The sequence below is a fragment of the Oryctolagus cuniculus genome, chromosome X (assembly GCF_964237555.1).
Source record: "Oryctolagus cuniculus chromosome X, mOryCun1.1, whole genome shotgun sequence".
Classification (NCBI taxonomy): domain Eukaryota; kingdom Metazoa; phylum Chordata; class Mammalia; order Lagomorpha; family Leporidae; genus Oryctolagus; species Oryctolagus cuniculus.
In genome coordinates, this window is record NC_091453.1 from 98,033,907 (window position 1) to 98,046,579 (window position 12,673).

Below are 12,673 nucleotides of genomic sequence, written 5' to 3' on the forward strand. Positions count from 1 at the left end.
TCCCAAGACATCTGTCTGGTGCCAGGGGAGGTGGAGGATGAGGAATAGAGTAACAGTGAGTTCTGACTTCCTCTGGAAACAACCCTGTGTGCCTGCCATGTCTCATGGCATTTACCTATTTGGAGGTGTCCTCTATGTCCCAGTGAAGAGCTCTCAGGTTCTGCTTTACAGGTCTACTTCCAACTTGCCCCCCCACACACACACACACCCAACACATGATTACAGCAACCCTCTCTCTGTCTCCTACTCCCCCTGAAAAAAACCTAAACTGATTCAAGTATAAAACTCTCTTGAGGGTCAGTGGGGTTAAGACAAATACTTGGTTCTTCCCAGACCTGCCTTGCTAATCTACTGTGAGGCTTTGTTTCCTTATCCAGGAAATGCAACTGAAGGGGGTTACACTTTCCCATTTTCCAAAGGAAGGAAAGATACTTCCTGAAGGTTAAAAAGGAAGCACTTTGTAAAGAACTTGGACACCCCAGGGGACAGATTGAATGCTTTGTCAGGTATCATTAGCAACCTACACCATAGACATAGTTTGGAAATGTATGATCTATGCCCTAGATAGAGAGAAGATGCCCATGGTTGTAGAGGTGTCTATCTTCAGCATGTTTAGCTTATGTGTCAGCCTCCACAAGCTCCACAAAGGCAGAGGGAAATCCCATATTTATACTATTGCAATGATAGTCTTTTTATCCTTTGGACTTACCTCTTTTTCCTGCTCTCTAAATATCTCATATTTAACGTGAAGGACTCCTGAAACCATTACTGATTTTTAACGAGTGCTTTATAATTAACTTATTTTGTTCTGTGAAAGAAAGTTGCTTTGAAGAAAAGAAGCTTTTATAAAGGCTGGAAAAGCCTATTTACTACCTTTTATAGAGAAGCTCAGGCCCCCTTTAGCAATGATGCAGCTGGAGATCCCTAAAGAAGCCAAGTAGAAACCTGTTACGGTGCCATGATAGTTTCAATGGACAGAACGAGTCCTTTTCACTTCGGAGAGAAATGTAATACCCATCATATGATGCAGAGAAAATATTTAATGTGATCTTTATAATCAAAGCTACAAACAAGTGAGGTACCTTTAACAGGAGTGAGCTTTGCTTTCTGCAACATCTGTATTCCTGAATTCTGTGTGAAAATTAAATGTTATGTTTAGAAGTAGTACTGGAGTTGGCTATTTAAAAGAACAGAATACTATCTATTTTTTCCATGCTGTCTCTTGGGTGTCTTATGGAACTTGGAACACAGCAGGCACTCAGTCAAGTTAAAAATGACTTTGAGACCAGTAGTAGTGACAATAGCAGCAGCTGCAGCAGCTCGGAGAGTAGTAGCAGTCTTCTCCCCAGAGATGGTATGGTTGTCTGGAGAGATGATCTGGGATAAGGGGAGGGACTAGAATTGGAACTACAGAAGAAAAAACCCATGTTTCAACCTAGTCCGATACATAAAACTCTCTTCCTTCCAAAGAAAGTTTATTTTAACTCAGAATGAGCTGGACAATTTAAAAAGCAAAGGACAATTTTTCTAAGGCTTCGTTCTGATTTTGTTCATGTCAAAACATGTGTGTTTTAAACATAAATAGACTCATAGTAAAATTTACCAATACACAAGCCATCTAGATGAGGGAATAGTTCTCTCACACAAGAGAATGTTGCTATAAAACTGCTTGGTTAGCTTCTTATAAAAAAAGAATTTATTAAAATAAATCCTTTTCAGTTTAAGTTTAATCAAGCATACAGTATTGTAAACTGTTTTATAGCATCAGGAAATACTTGCCAAAGGAACTGCAATCTACTTCTCTCCATCTTCTTCAAACCAATGATGAGGGCTCTGCCCAGAAACCATCAGGCCATTAGAAAGATGCCAGATGGCACTCTGTCTCTAGCACATTCACTCTGGGAATAGCTATAATACTCAATCACCTCCTTATTTTGATGATCAACTTCACTAGTTAAATTACCATAATACCTTCCTGATTGCAAAGTTGGGAATGTGGGCTAAAGGGATCATGTCTACATGCATGCACACATGTATATGCACACACGCATATTTAAAACAGTGAGCACACAAGTGTCCACAAATGCACATGCATATATGTGTCCCAGCCATTACGTCTGAACTCTGCTTATCACCAACCCATCTCTCAGTTCCCAGATTTAGGTTGACAAAAGATAGTGAGGGGCTTTGAAATAATAGTACAACTCAGGGCAGGTATTTGGCTGAGCAGTTAAGATGCCACTGGAATAGCCCTAGTACCTGTCTACTTTGTTATTGTTTTCTCTCTATTTTGTGGCTTGCTTTAGTTACCAAACACTACATCATAAGTGTTTCCCAATATCTATGAGAAATGTTTGATAGTATGATTTTAAGTGAATGCAACATTTATTTTCCACTCCACTCTTACTGGATAGTTTAGAGTTTTCCAATTGTTCAACATTGAAAACAACACAATAAACTGCATCATTGTGTCTTTTTTTTACACAACATTGTAGTGGAATCATGAACTTGAAAGTTCCAAATATATAATCAATTTTTTTATCTACATGCATATAGTAAAGTGTACATACTGCTAAATTTTCAAACACACACACACACACACACTTGTAACCATGACTCAGATAAGATACAAGGGTCCTTTTAAAAGTTTGTGGGAGTGAAATTAAAAGATAAGTTTATTTTTGCGCAAAAAAATTTTGAAATCCATGCATAGTTTTTTCATAATGTGAATTTTCTATGAATTTTTGAAGCCCTCTCATATTGAACTTTTCCAGTATCATAGGTGGCTACAATGAGCTCCCTTTCTAGTCAATAACCTCCCAGAAGTAACCACTATTCTGATTTCTATAAGAAAATCCAAATATTTTAAGGCTTTGAATATGTATTGAAAAACTGTGCTCCAAAATATTTGTAGCAAAGTACATTCCCACCATTAGCATGTGAAAGTGTGTAGGCCTCCATTCTTTTTTAAAAAGAATATTTATGTTTGTTTGTATGTATATATGTATGTATGTGTTGGAAAGAGATCTTCCATTCACTGGTTCACTCCCCAAATGGCTACAACAGTCAGGGCTGAGCCAGGCTGATGCCAGGTTTTCCATGTGGGTAGCAGGGGCCCAAGAACTTTGGCCATCTGCTGCTTTCCCAGTTGCATTATCAGAGAGGTGGATCAAAAGTCGAGCAGCCAGAACTCAAACCGGTACCCATATGTGATGCCAGCATAGCAGGCAGCACTGTAACCTGCTGCTCTACAACGCTGGCCTTGAGAAGATGTTTTAGCACTGAAAATGGAAAGAGCCAGTAAAGAAGCTAGATTGGGATTTGGGTACAAGGTATCCAGAGGGAACCACAAATCTAGGAACCAGAGACTGATGGCAGTCCCGGCAGGTAGGCAGCACTGTCTCATGCTCCACAAGTACCTTAGGGACCTCCAACTGCTCACATGTCTCATTGTAGTATTCATTATTGTTCTCTGTTGTAATACTCAAAATCTTTACATTTAGTTTTCAAAATTTCTATAACTATTTCATTATGGCTGGTACATTGTTGGCATTTAAATATTTGTTGAATGTATGACAATTTTTTTGCTTACTGAAATTAAAAAAAAAAAAAGACAATGTAAAAATTTCCAAAACTGAAGAGGTACATGATACAGCAAATCACCCTCTCCCCTACAATTCTACTTCTTAGAGACAAGGACAGTGTATATATTTGAATACATTTTTCCAATTTCTTTTTCCATGCATACTTTTACGAGGGTACTTCAAGCGGTTCTTGGAAATATGGATTTAAAAGTGCACATTTTCCAAGACCCTTTTGAAGTCACATACTTTGAGAGTTCAATGCTTCTTTTAAAAGATAAAATTTTTATTTTTTATTTTTTTAAAGATTTAGTTTTATCTGAAAGACATAGTTACAGAGAGGCAGAGGCAGAGAGGGAGAGTGTGGTCTTCTATCCACCAGTTCACTCCCCATATGGCTGCAACGGCCGGAAACTGTGCCTCTAGGAGCCAGGAGCTTTTTCCAGGTCTTCCACATGGGTGCAGGGGCCCAAGGACTTGGACCATCTTCAACTGCTATCCCAGGCCATACCAGAGAGCTGGATCTGAAGTGGAGCATCCGAGACTCAAACTATGCCCATATGAGATGTCTGCACTACAGGCAGTGGCTTTACCCATTATACCACAGCGCTGGCACAAAAAGTCAAACTTTTAAATAATACAATAATAAATATTTTTATTAAGAGTTGTGAGTTCCATTGGGATTTGGGTACAAGGTAGTAGTTTGTTCTTGCACAATAAAACTCTCTCCAGTGTATATTATACCTATATAGTTGTTATGGGCCAGGAATGTAAATCTAATTTCAGATCATCAATGTGTGATGAAGAACATCAGGAGCATTATATGCAAACAAATTTTAAAAATCCTGACTTCAAAGTACATTGTTTATAGACATTTACAGTAAAGCCACAAAAATGATACAGATATACATACTCCTACTCAATTCCTGATAACAAAGTTCTAAAGAAAAAACAATCTGTTTCCTACTATGGAAAGGAGGTAGTTTCTTTTTAAAGTACAAGTCTTTTCCCCACAGAACTTCACATTTTCCTGTTTTGAAAGCACAATACAGCAACTGAGAACAATAATTCATGAAAAAATGAATACACTAGGGACATTGTGATATTCAAAAAGGCTAGTAATGTTTTTCTGAATTTTAGAATAAATGTAACAGGTTAAAAATCACAAAATATTAAGGTTATAGTGGAATCAGTCAACGGATAAACATAATTATTTTATACAGTAAATTATTTATTGAAGGAAAATTCCCATACAAAAAAATTCATGATATGTATTTTTTTGACAGGCAGAGTGGACAATTGAGAGAGGGAGAGACAGAGAGAAAGGTCTTCCTTTACCGTTGGTTCACCCTCCAATGGCCGCTGTGGCTGGCGCACCGCGCTGATCCAAAGGCAGGAGCCAGGTGCTTCTCCTGGTCTCCCATGGAGTGCAGGGCCCAAGCACTTGGGCCATCCTCCACTGCACTCCCTGGCCACAGCAGAGAGCTGGCCTGGAAGAGGGGCAACCGGGACAGAATCCGGAACCCCGACCGGGACTAGAACCTGGGGTGCCGGCGCCGCAAGCGGAGGATTAGCCTACTGAGCCGCAGCGCCGGCCTCATGATACGTATTTTTTAACCATAATAAAAGGACAGAGGATGAGAGTAAGTAACCTTAATTCCATAGGGTCTGGGTTGGGGATCTTACCTGCTAGATGACAATTGATGAGGACAATAGAATAGGATTCAGTTAAGCCATAACTGCCCTGTTTTCTTCCTCTAATTAATTACAGAGCTCAGTACAACCTTTTCCTTTATCCCATCAAAAAAGACCTACATTCGTTAAACACCTAATTAGAAGTGGCATTATCACAGGCAGGAGGGTATGTCCAACTGCTTGGTTCAGGTTTGGACTGGAGAGGATTTCTTTGTTCAGTAGTTTCTGGGAATCAATAGATTTGCTACCACTTCAAACTGTTCCACAGAGCCTTTAAAAATGTTTACACCCTGTGACCCAGTAATTTCACTTCTGGGAAGCTATACTAAGGAAAGAGAAATCTGGACTAAGATTTATGTGCAGAGATGTTCATGGCAATGTGATTTATAAGTTGAAAACAATTGAGGAAAAAAAAAGCCCTGTACTGCCCAAAATTAGTGGAATGATTAAGTAGATGAACTATAGCCATACGATGTACATGCGCAAGTTATATAACTATATAAAATCATGTTTTTCAACATTTAAGGACATGGAACTATACATGATACTGAGTGGATAAGTAGACTAAGAGCCATATATATAGTTTGATCTAAATTTTGTTCAAGATTGCAGATATGTGAAGAGAAAAACAAGTAGAAGGAAATTCAAGAATATTCATCGTAGTTATCTCTGATTAGTGAAATTACAGGAGATTGCTTTCTATTTTGGTCCTTTTTAGTATCCTTTAAATTTATTCAGTGAGCATGTAATGTTAACATTATCACAAATTAACACACAAAAAAACTGAATTCTATTTTATGAGCAAATAAACAGGTGAATGGTTCATAAATTACACTCTATTCACCCTGCAGTATGTGCCTAGGGCCACTCAGGACCGGCCTACTTACTCTCTCTCTTTCTCTCTCTCTCACACACACACACACACACACACACACGGATCTGTTTTCACTCTTCCTTGCCTGAGTAAATTTCACGCAATGTGTCACCTCTCTCAAGGGAATTTGTATTTCTCTTTCGTCGCGTGATTAAGGCTTCTTGGTGCCAGCAGGTGGACAAGGACTTTTCCAGGTCCAGTTCTGTCTATGCTCCTGAAATTAAGCCAGTAGAGGGCTGTCTACTCTGTGGATTGCTTGGAAGGAGCACCTAGCTTTCTGGGAAACTGATCTGTCTGGGTAGATAAAAGGAACTCTGCTGGAGGGGGCTGGGGGAGACAAGACAGAATAGAGAGGGGTAAAGTCAGCAACTGTGTTTATTAAAGAGGTTTCATTAGTAAGGTTTGTTTTTTAGCATGTTACTGTTTAAACTAAATACATTTCGACTGAACCCGTTCTATTGAACAGGTGAAAGGCACCTAAGAAGTTCTGTTGAAGGTGAAAGGCACCTAAGTCCATGTCCACCTCCCAACTCTGATCAGGAATATAGAATCCTGCTATAATAATGAAGAGGTTTTTCCATCAAGGCTGCCTTCCCTTAACAAAACACTCTGAACAATTACAAAATTCCGGCATGCACAAAATTTTAAACAATATGGGACTGTATAAATTAAAAAGTGAAGGGTAGGTAATTGACTCAGTGGTTGAGATGCCAGTTAGGACACTTGATTCCAATATGGGAGTCCACGTGTTCGAGTCCTTTCTCTGCCCCTATTCCAGCTTTCTGATAATGTTCACCATGGCAGGCAGCAGGTGATGGCTCAAGTAGCTAGGTTCCTGCCACCCACTTGGGAGAACAAGATTGAGTTCCAGGTTCCAGGGGATTTGGAGAATGAACCAGTGGATAGAGGCGTGTTTCTCTCTCTCTCTTTCTCTCTCTCTCTCAAATAAAATAGCTAATTTTGTTTAAAGTAAAAGTCTTTTCCTCTGCAATCTCCCTCATTTAATAAAACCTCTATAAAAGTCTGATGTATATTTTCTCAGATTTTTCTGTTTCCTATGCAGATACACACACACACATACACACACACACAGAGTTACCCACATAAAAAGCAAACAAAAATGGAACAATCCATAAATATTATTCTGCAACTTTAAAAAAAACTGGTACTATTTCAAGGACATATTTACCCTGTCAATATATAAATGGTACTTCAGAAAGTTTGTGAAAAATTGAATTAAAAGTAAGTTTGGTTTTGGTACAAAAAAACTTTTGAAATTCCTGCATACAAGAGTTATTCTAAAAAAAGCTATGCATGGATTGCAAAATTTGGAGGTACTAAAATAAACTTATCTTTTAATTTTATTTTCCATGGCCCTTTATAAGTGTCATAGATTTACCTCATTTTTTTAGCTGCTACATAACATTCCATCTGTGTGACTGTTTCAGACTTATTTAACCAATCCCCTCCTCTCCCCATTCCATGGTTGGAAATTTAATTTAGTTCCAGTTTTTCATAGTTACAAGAAATGTATCAATAAACATCCCTGAACATATACCATGGAATCAATTTAAGAGAAAATCTCCTTTCCATCAGCTGTGCATTACCTAACCATTTGCAATTAGTTTCCTGGACTCTGGAGAACAGTTTTTAATGGCTATGCCAAATGTTCTGTAGCATCCTGAATGGTCCAAGGCATCTTTTCCAATTAAGTTGCTGTCTACTACACACTGCATTTTAAATTGTATTATGCTTTAATGATAGGGCACTGTCTTACATTATTAATACAGTATTATAATGTTCTATCTTAGCACTAATGCTCTGAACTTGAATGGGCATCGCCTACAGAGAGTGGGCAGCCCCAGGCTACTGGGTACACATCACCAAGGGCTGCCCAACCCAAATATATGTTTGTTCTTCTGGTTAGACCCAGCATCTCTCCACCACTTCTGGAATGAAGGCCCAACTAGAGATAAGGCATTTTATTTGCCACTTATTGACTTTGGGGAAAGGAAGAGGGAAGCAGTTGTATTAACATTTCCAATAGTGAAGATCAGGCTGCTTTCAGCCTCTCTTGTGTCCAGTCTGCCTCCCCTTACCCAGGCACTCGTTGTCTCCTGCCCTCTGTTTTCAGACCCTGTTTTTGATATCCTAGTCAGAAGTGACCACCTTAGTGATTGCTTGTATCCCCATCAAAACACATCTCTTTTTAGAGCTCTCAGTTGCCAGTATTCATTTGTGTCAGATGATTATTTTCTAGCCCTAGGCCTTTGACTAAATCAATTAATCCCTCTGAGTCTCTATTTTGACATGGATAAAATGAGAGTTATGTTAGTATCTTCCTTACATGATTGATAAAAAGATAAAAGGGGATACTGTATCAGAAAGTACATTGACAGGAAGGAAAAGTGCTCTGTGATATTAAGGTGCCACTATTATTTATGAATCATTTCTTCCAGATAAGTCAGTTTTATTTTATTTTATTTAAATAGAGGATTTCTAGGGACTACAATGTTTTCACTGAGAAGAGTGCCTATTATGGTGAAAATATCAAGCAGTGGGACAGGCTAGTGGGAAAGCTAGTTTTAGACAAGGAAACCCGTCCAGACCTTCAAATCCACATAAGTAGTGGTAGATGGTATCACCAAGCAGAAGGCTGAACAGAGTCCCCCAGGCAGAAATAATCAGGATGATCTCTGTCTCCAGGGTAGAGGAAGGTTGGAAGCGGGTAAGGCCAGTATGAATGTCTGTGGACTGGCCCGAGGAACTGTCCTCCTTAGGGAGATGTGTTTTAGCAACTGTTTGGTGTATTTTTAAAGGTCAGAGAGGCTTTGGCTCTATAGGATGGAGTGGCTGTGACACCTGATTAATGTCTGTGCAGTACTTTCCAGAATGAAATTTAATCAGCAGAATGATTGCAGCAAGCAGCTGCCTGGAGGAAAATGATCCTGTTCTAATGGTGGCTTGTTTGATGTGTTGGCATTGTAGTGGAGCACGTACATTATTAGTCCAGCCCGGGGGGGGGGGGGCAGCTAGGGCACTGTATCAACTAGTAAGAAAATGCAACAAACAGCAGCAGCCCCTCTGTGGCTCTGTGTATGGTCATCACTGACATTTCCAGTTCTTCCCCACTCCAAGGACCTTTACTGTCAGCCTTCCTCTGGCCCCCGCAGTCTTCCTCGTCAGCTCTTTTAACCCCCTCCTATCATTGTCCATTCCCAGACCCTGCTAAATCCATCACTCTTAGTGTCCCCATCCTATCCAGACTTCAAGTCTGACAGCTTCCTCCTAACATCCTCACATATACCTGCATACATTTGTCCCTTCCTCCCATAGGTGCTCTCAAGGCTTAAATAAAATGAAAAATGGCCTCTCCTTTCACAAAACAATTGGAGTCTCCTTTTCTAATTAACCTGTATTGGCCTATTTTTCCCATCAGAAGCACGGAAGTTATTATACTGACTTGCAGAAATTCTGTAGTCGATATTATACTCCAACATATAGGGGATGTAGCAAAAATCTATGTGACATCAGTGCCCTAATATTTAAAAGATACCAGGAACTTTTCACCCAAACAGACTACTGAGCCACTTTCACTGGAATCTGTGCTTTAAGATGTTTTCCCAGTAGTAGAGAAAGGTTGGAGTGACAATTTCTTTCTGGCCTTTGTTTCCCTAGTTTGAAATATTTCTACCAAATCGCTCCAGACTATACTCCAGAATCACTAGGGGGAACTGACTCAGGGTGAAAGCAATGTTTGGGACTATTAAAGTCACAGTTTAAAGTGAAATGGCAGTCTTTTATGATGAAAAAGACCCAAATGATAGGGCTACAGTAACCCCCTCTTAAAATCAAAGACAGGGGTGAGTTGTCTATTACTCCCTGGGCAACTGAGAATATTTCCAGATACCCAGGCTTTGCCTGAGTTGCCAGGGATGCAATGAATCTGAGTACCATTCATTAAATTGATCTAGAATACAGAAAAAAACATAGAACTGAATAGTGTTCCTAACCACATTAAGTTGTGTGTAAGGTAGAGGAAGTGGAAGGACTGTAGAAGTGAATTTGGACCAGGAGAGGTAGAGGTGGTTTACAAAGTTAGAAGATACCTTGAAGAGTATAAAACTAAACAATTATTAACCAACTGCTACATACCAGGGACTATAAATAAATCAGATCTACATTCTGCTCTCAAGATATTCATAGTGCGGTTTAGGGAATGTTCGGACAGAAGTTGAATCACTGCTTGGGACATCCATGTTAGAGTGTCTGATTCTGAGTCCTGGCTCCAGTTGCAGTTACAGCTTCTTGCTAATACATCCTGGGAGACAGCAGGTGATGAATCAACTACTTAGGTCGCTGCCACCCACCTGGGAGACCCACATTGAATTGCCAGCTCCTAGATTAAGCCTGACTCATTCCAGCGTCTAGAAAGTGAACCAAAGGATGGGAACTCTCTCTATGTGTCTGTCTTTATGCCTTTCAAATAAATAAAAATTGATAAAAATAAGTTTGCAGTGAAGTGAGGGGAAAAGATCATTTCAGTGCACGTGAGTGTATACACACACACACACACACACACAATGAAATAGCAAAAGATATTTGGAGGATACTGAGAGAGGACTGAGACGAGATTCCTAACCCAGGCAGAGAAGATGGGGAAGTGGTGCCTGACTTAAGTATTAAAAGATTTACTCATTCATTCTGTCATTCATCCTCTAGGGCATAAATTCCATGGGGGAAGAGACTTATTATATTCAATGGTATACCTGATGCCTAGAACAATACTAGAAATATTGTAGGAGCTCAATAAATATTCATTTAATAAAGAAATATCTGCTTGTTGTGTACCAACCACTGTGCTAAGTACTAGGGATACATGAGGAAGAGGTGATAAAAAGGGAATATTAAGGATGATTTCTAGGTTTCTGGTGTGAGCACCTGGGTGGATCATGGTGCCATTTACTGAGATGTACAGACAGGCTTGAGAGGAAATTTGGGGTTGGGAATCATCAAAGATTTCTATTTGAGGTTTATTACATCTAACAGGCTTGTGGAGCATAAGTAATGAAAAAATCAAGCAGAAGTTGGACATCTTGGTCTAGAGTTCAGAGATATAATAGATTTGGGAGCCACCAACATGAGGAATATCTTTTTAAAAAATCTATGGAATTTTATGAGATCACCTAAGAGAGTGGAGAGAAGAAAGGGTAGAAGATTCATGACCAAAGCCTGAGGAACAGCGTCATTTATAGGTTAGCTAGAAAAGAAGTCAAAAGAGACTAACAAGGTAGTGAAGTATAAGAAGAACTGGTAGAGTCAGGTGTTGCAGAAGACAAGAGAAAAAAATGTATACTCATATATATTCATATAATTTCCTTATTAATTGTATGATTTTCAGAAATTTTCTCCCTGTGGGTTGCCAGAATTTAGTTTATTTTTTTAAAAGCCATGTAGGCATGATTGAATACTGTGTTCTTTTGTCAGTAGTTTACACAGCCAGACACCATGCAAAAGTAGTCTTCCCTTGGAAATCATTTTGGTATGCTGAGTTTTTCTAAGCATATCATTATTGAAAGTGAATACAAATAAACTAATAGTAATAACTCACAAGTGCTCAGTGAACATTTTCTTATTTGATATGTTAATTGTTTGCATTGTGGCTTTCAAATGCAGTATGGTATTTAAATTGTAGTGAATTAATAAAAAAAGTAATGGCTTTCGTAGAAAACAAATTTATTTACTTATTACATTTATTAACTTTTTATTACAGAGTTACAGAGAGAGGAAGAGACAGAAAGAGAGGTCTTCCATCCACTGGTTCATTCTTCAAATGGCTGTAACGGCCAAAGCTGGGCTGATCCAGGAACCAGGAACTTCCTCCGAGTCTCCCACATGGGTGCAAGAGAACAAGGACATCCTCTGCTGCTTTCTAATGTGCATTAGCAGGGAGCTGGATCAGAAGTGGAGTAACTGAAGTCTTGAATTGGTGCCCATATGGATGCCAGCGCCACAGGTGGAAGCTTAACCTACCTATGTCACAGTGTCAGCCCCTAGGTTTAGTTTCTTGATGGTGTCCTTTGAAACATAAAGAAATTTAAAATTAAAGAAATCAGAATTAGATATATTTTTTCTTTTGTCACTTGTGCTTTGGATATCATATCTGAAAATCCATTGCCTAATTTGAGGACACAAAGATTTACACCTATGTTTTCTTATAAGTGTTGAAGTTTTTGGTTTTGTTTCATTTTGTTTTGTTTTTACTTCCTTTTTTTAAATTTTTATTTAGTAAATATAATTTCCAAAGTACAGTTTATGGATTACAATGGCTTTTTCCCCCCTACAACTTCCCTCCCACCTGCACCCCTCCCATCTCCTGCTCCCTCTCCCATACCATTCACATCAAGATTCTTTTGCAATTATTTTTATATACAGAAGATCAATTTAGCACATATTAAGTAAAGATTTCATCAGTTTGCACCCACACAGAACATAAAGTGCAAAATACTGTTTCAGTACTAGT

General features: G+C 38.9%; 1 non-coding gene across 1 annotated transcript; it reads left to right on the top strand.

Moving 5' to 3' along the window:
- Nucleotides 1–11,607: 11,607 nt before the first annotated feature.
- Nucleotides 11,608–11,740, top strand: LOC127485044 (small nucleolar RNA SNORA15). Its single transcript, XR_007912245.1, has one exon. It is a non-coding gene; the product is annotated as a small nucleolar RNA SNORA15 (small nucleolar RNA).
- Nucleotides 11,741–12,673: the final 933 nt, after the last annotated feature.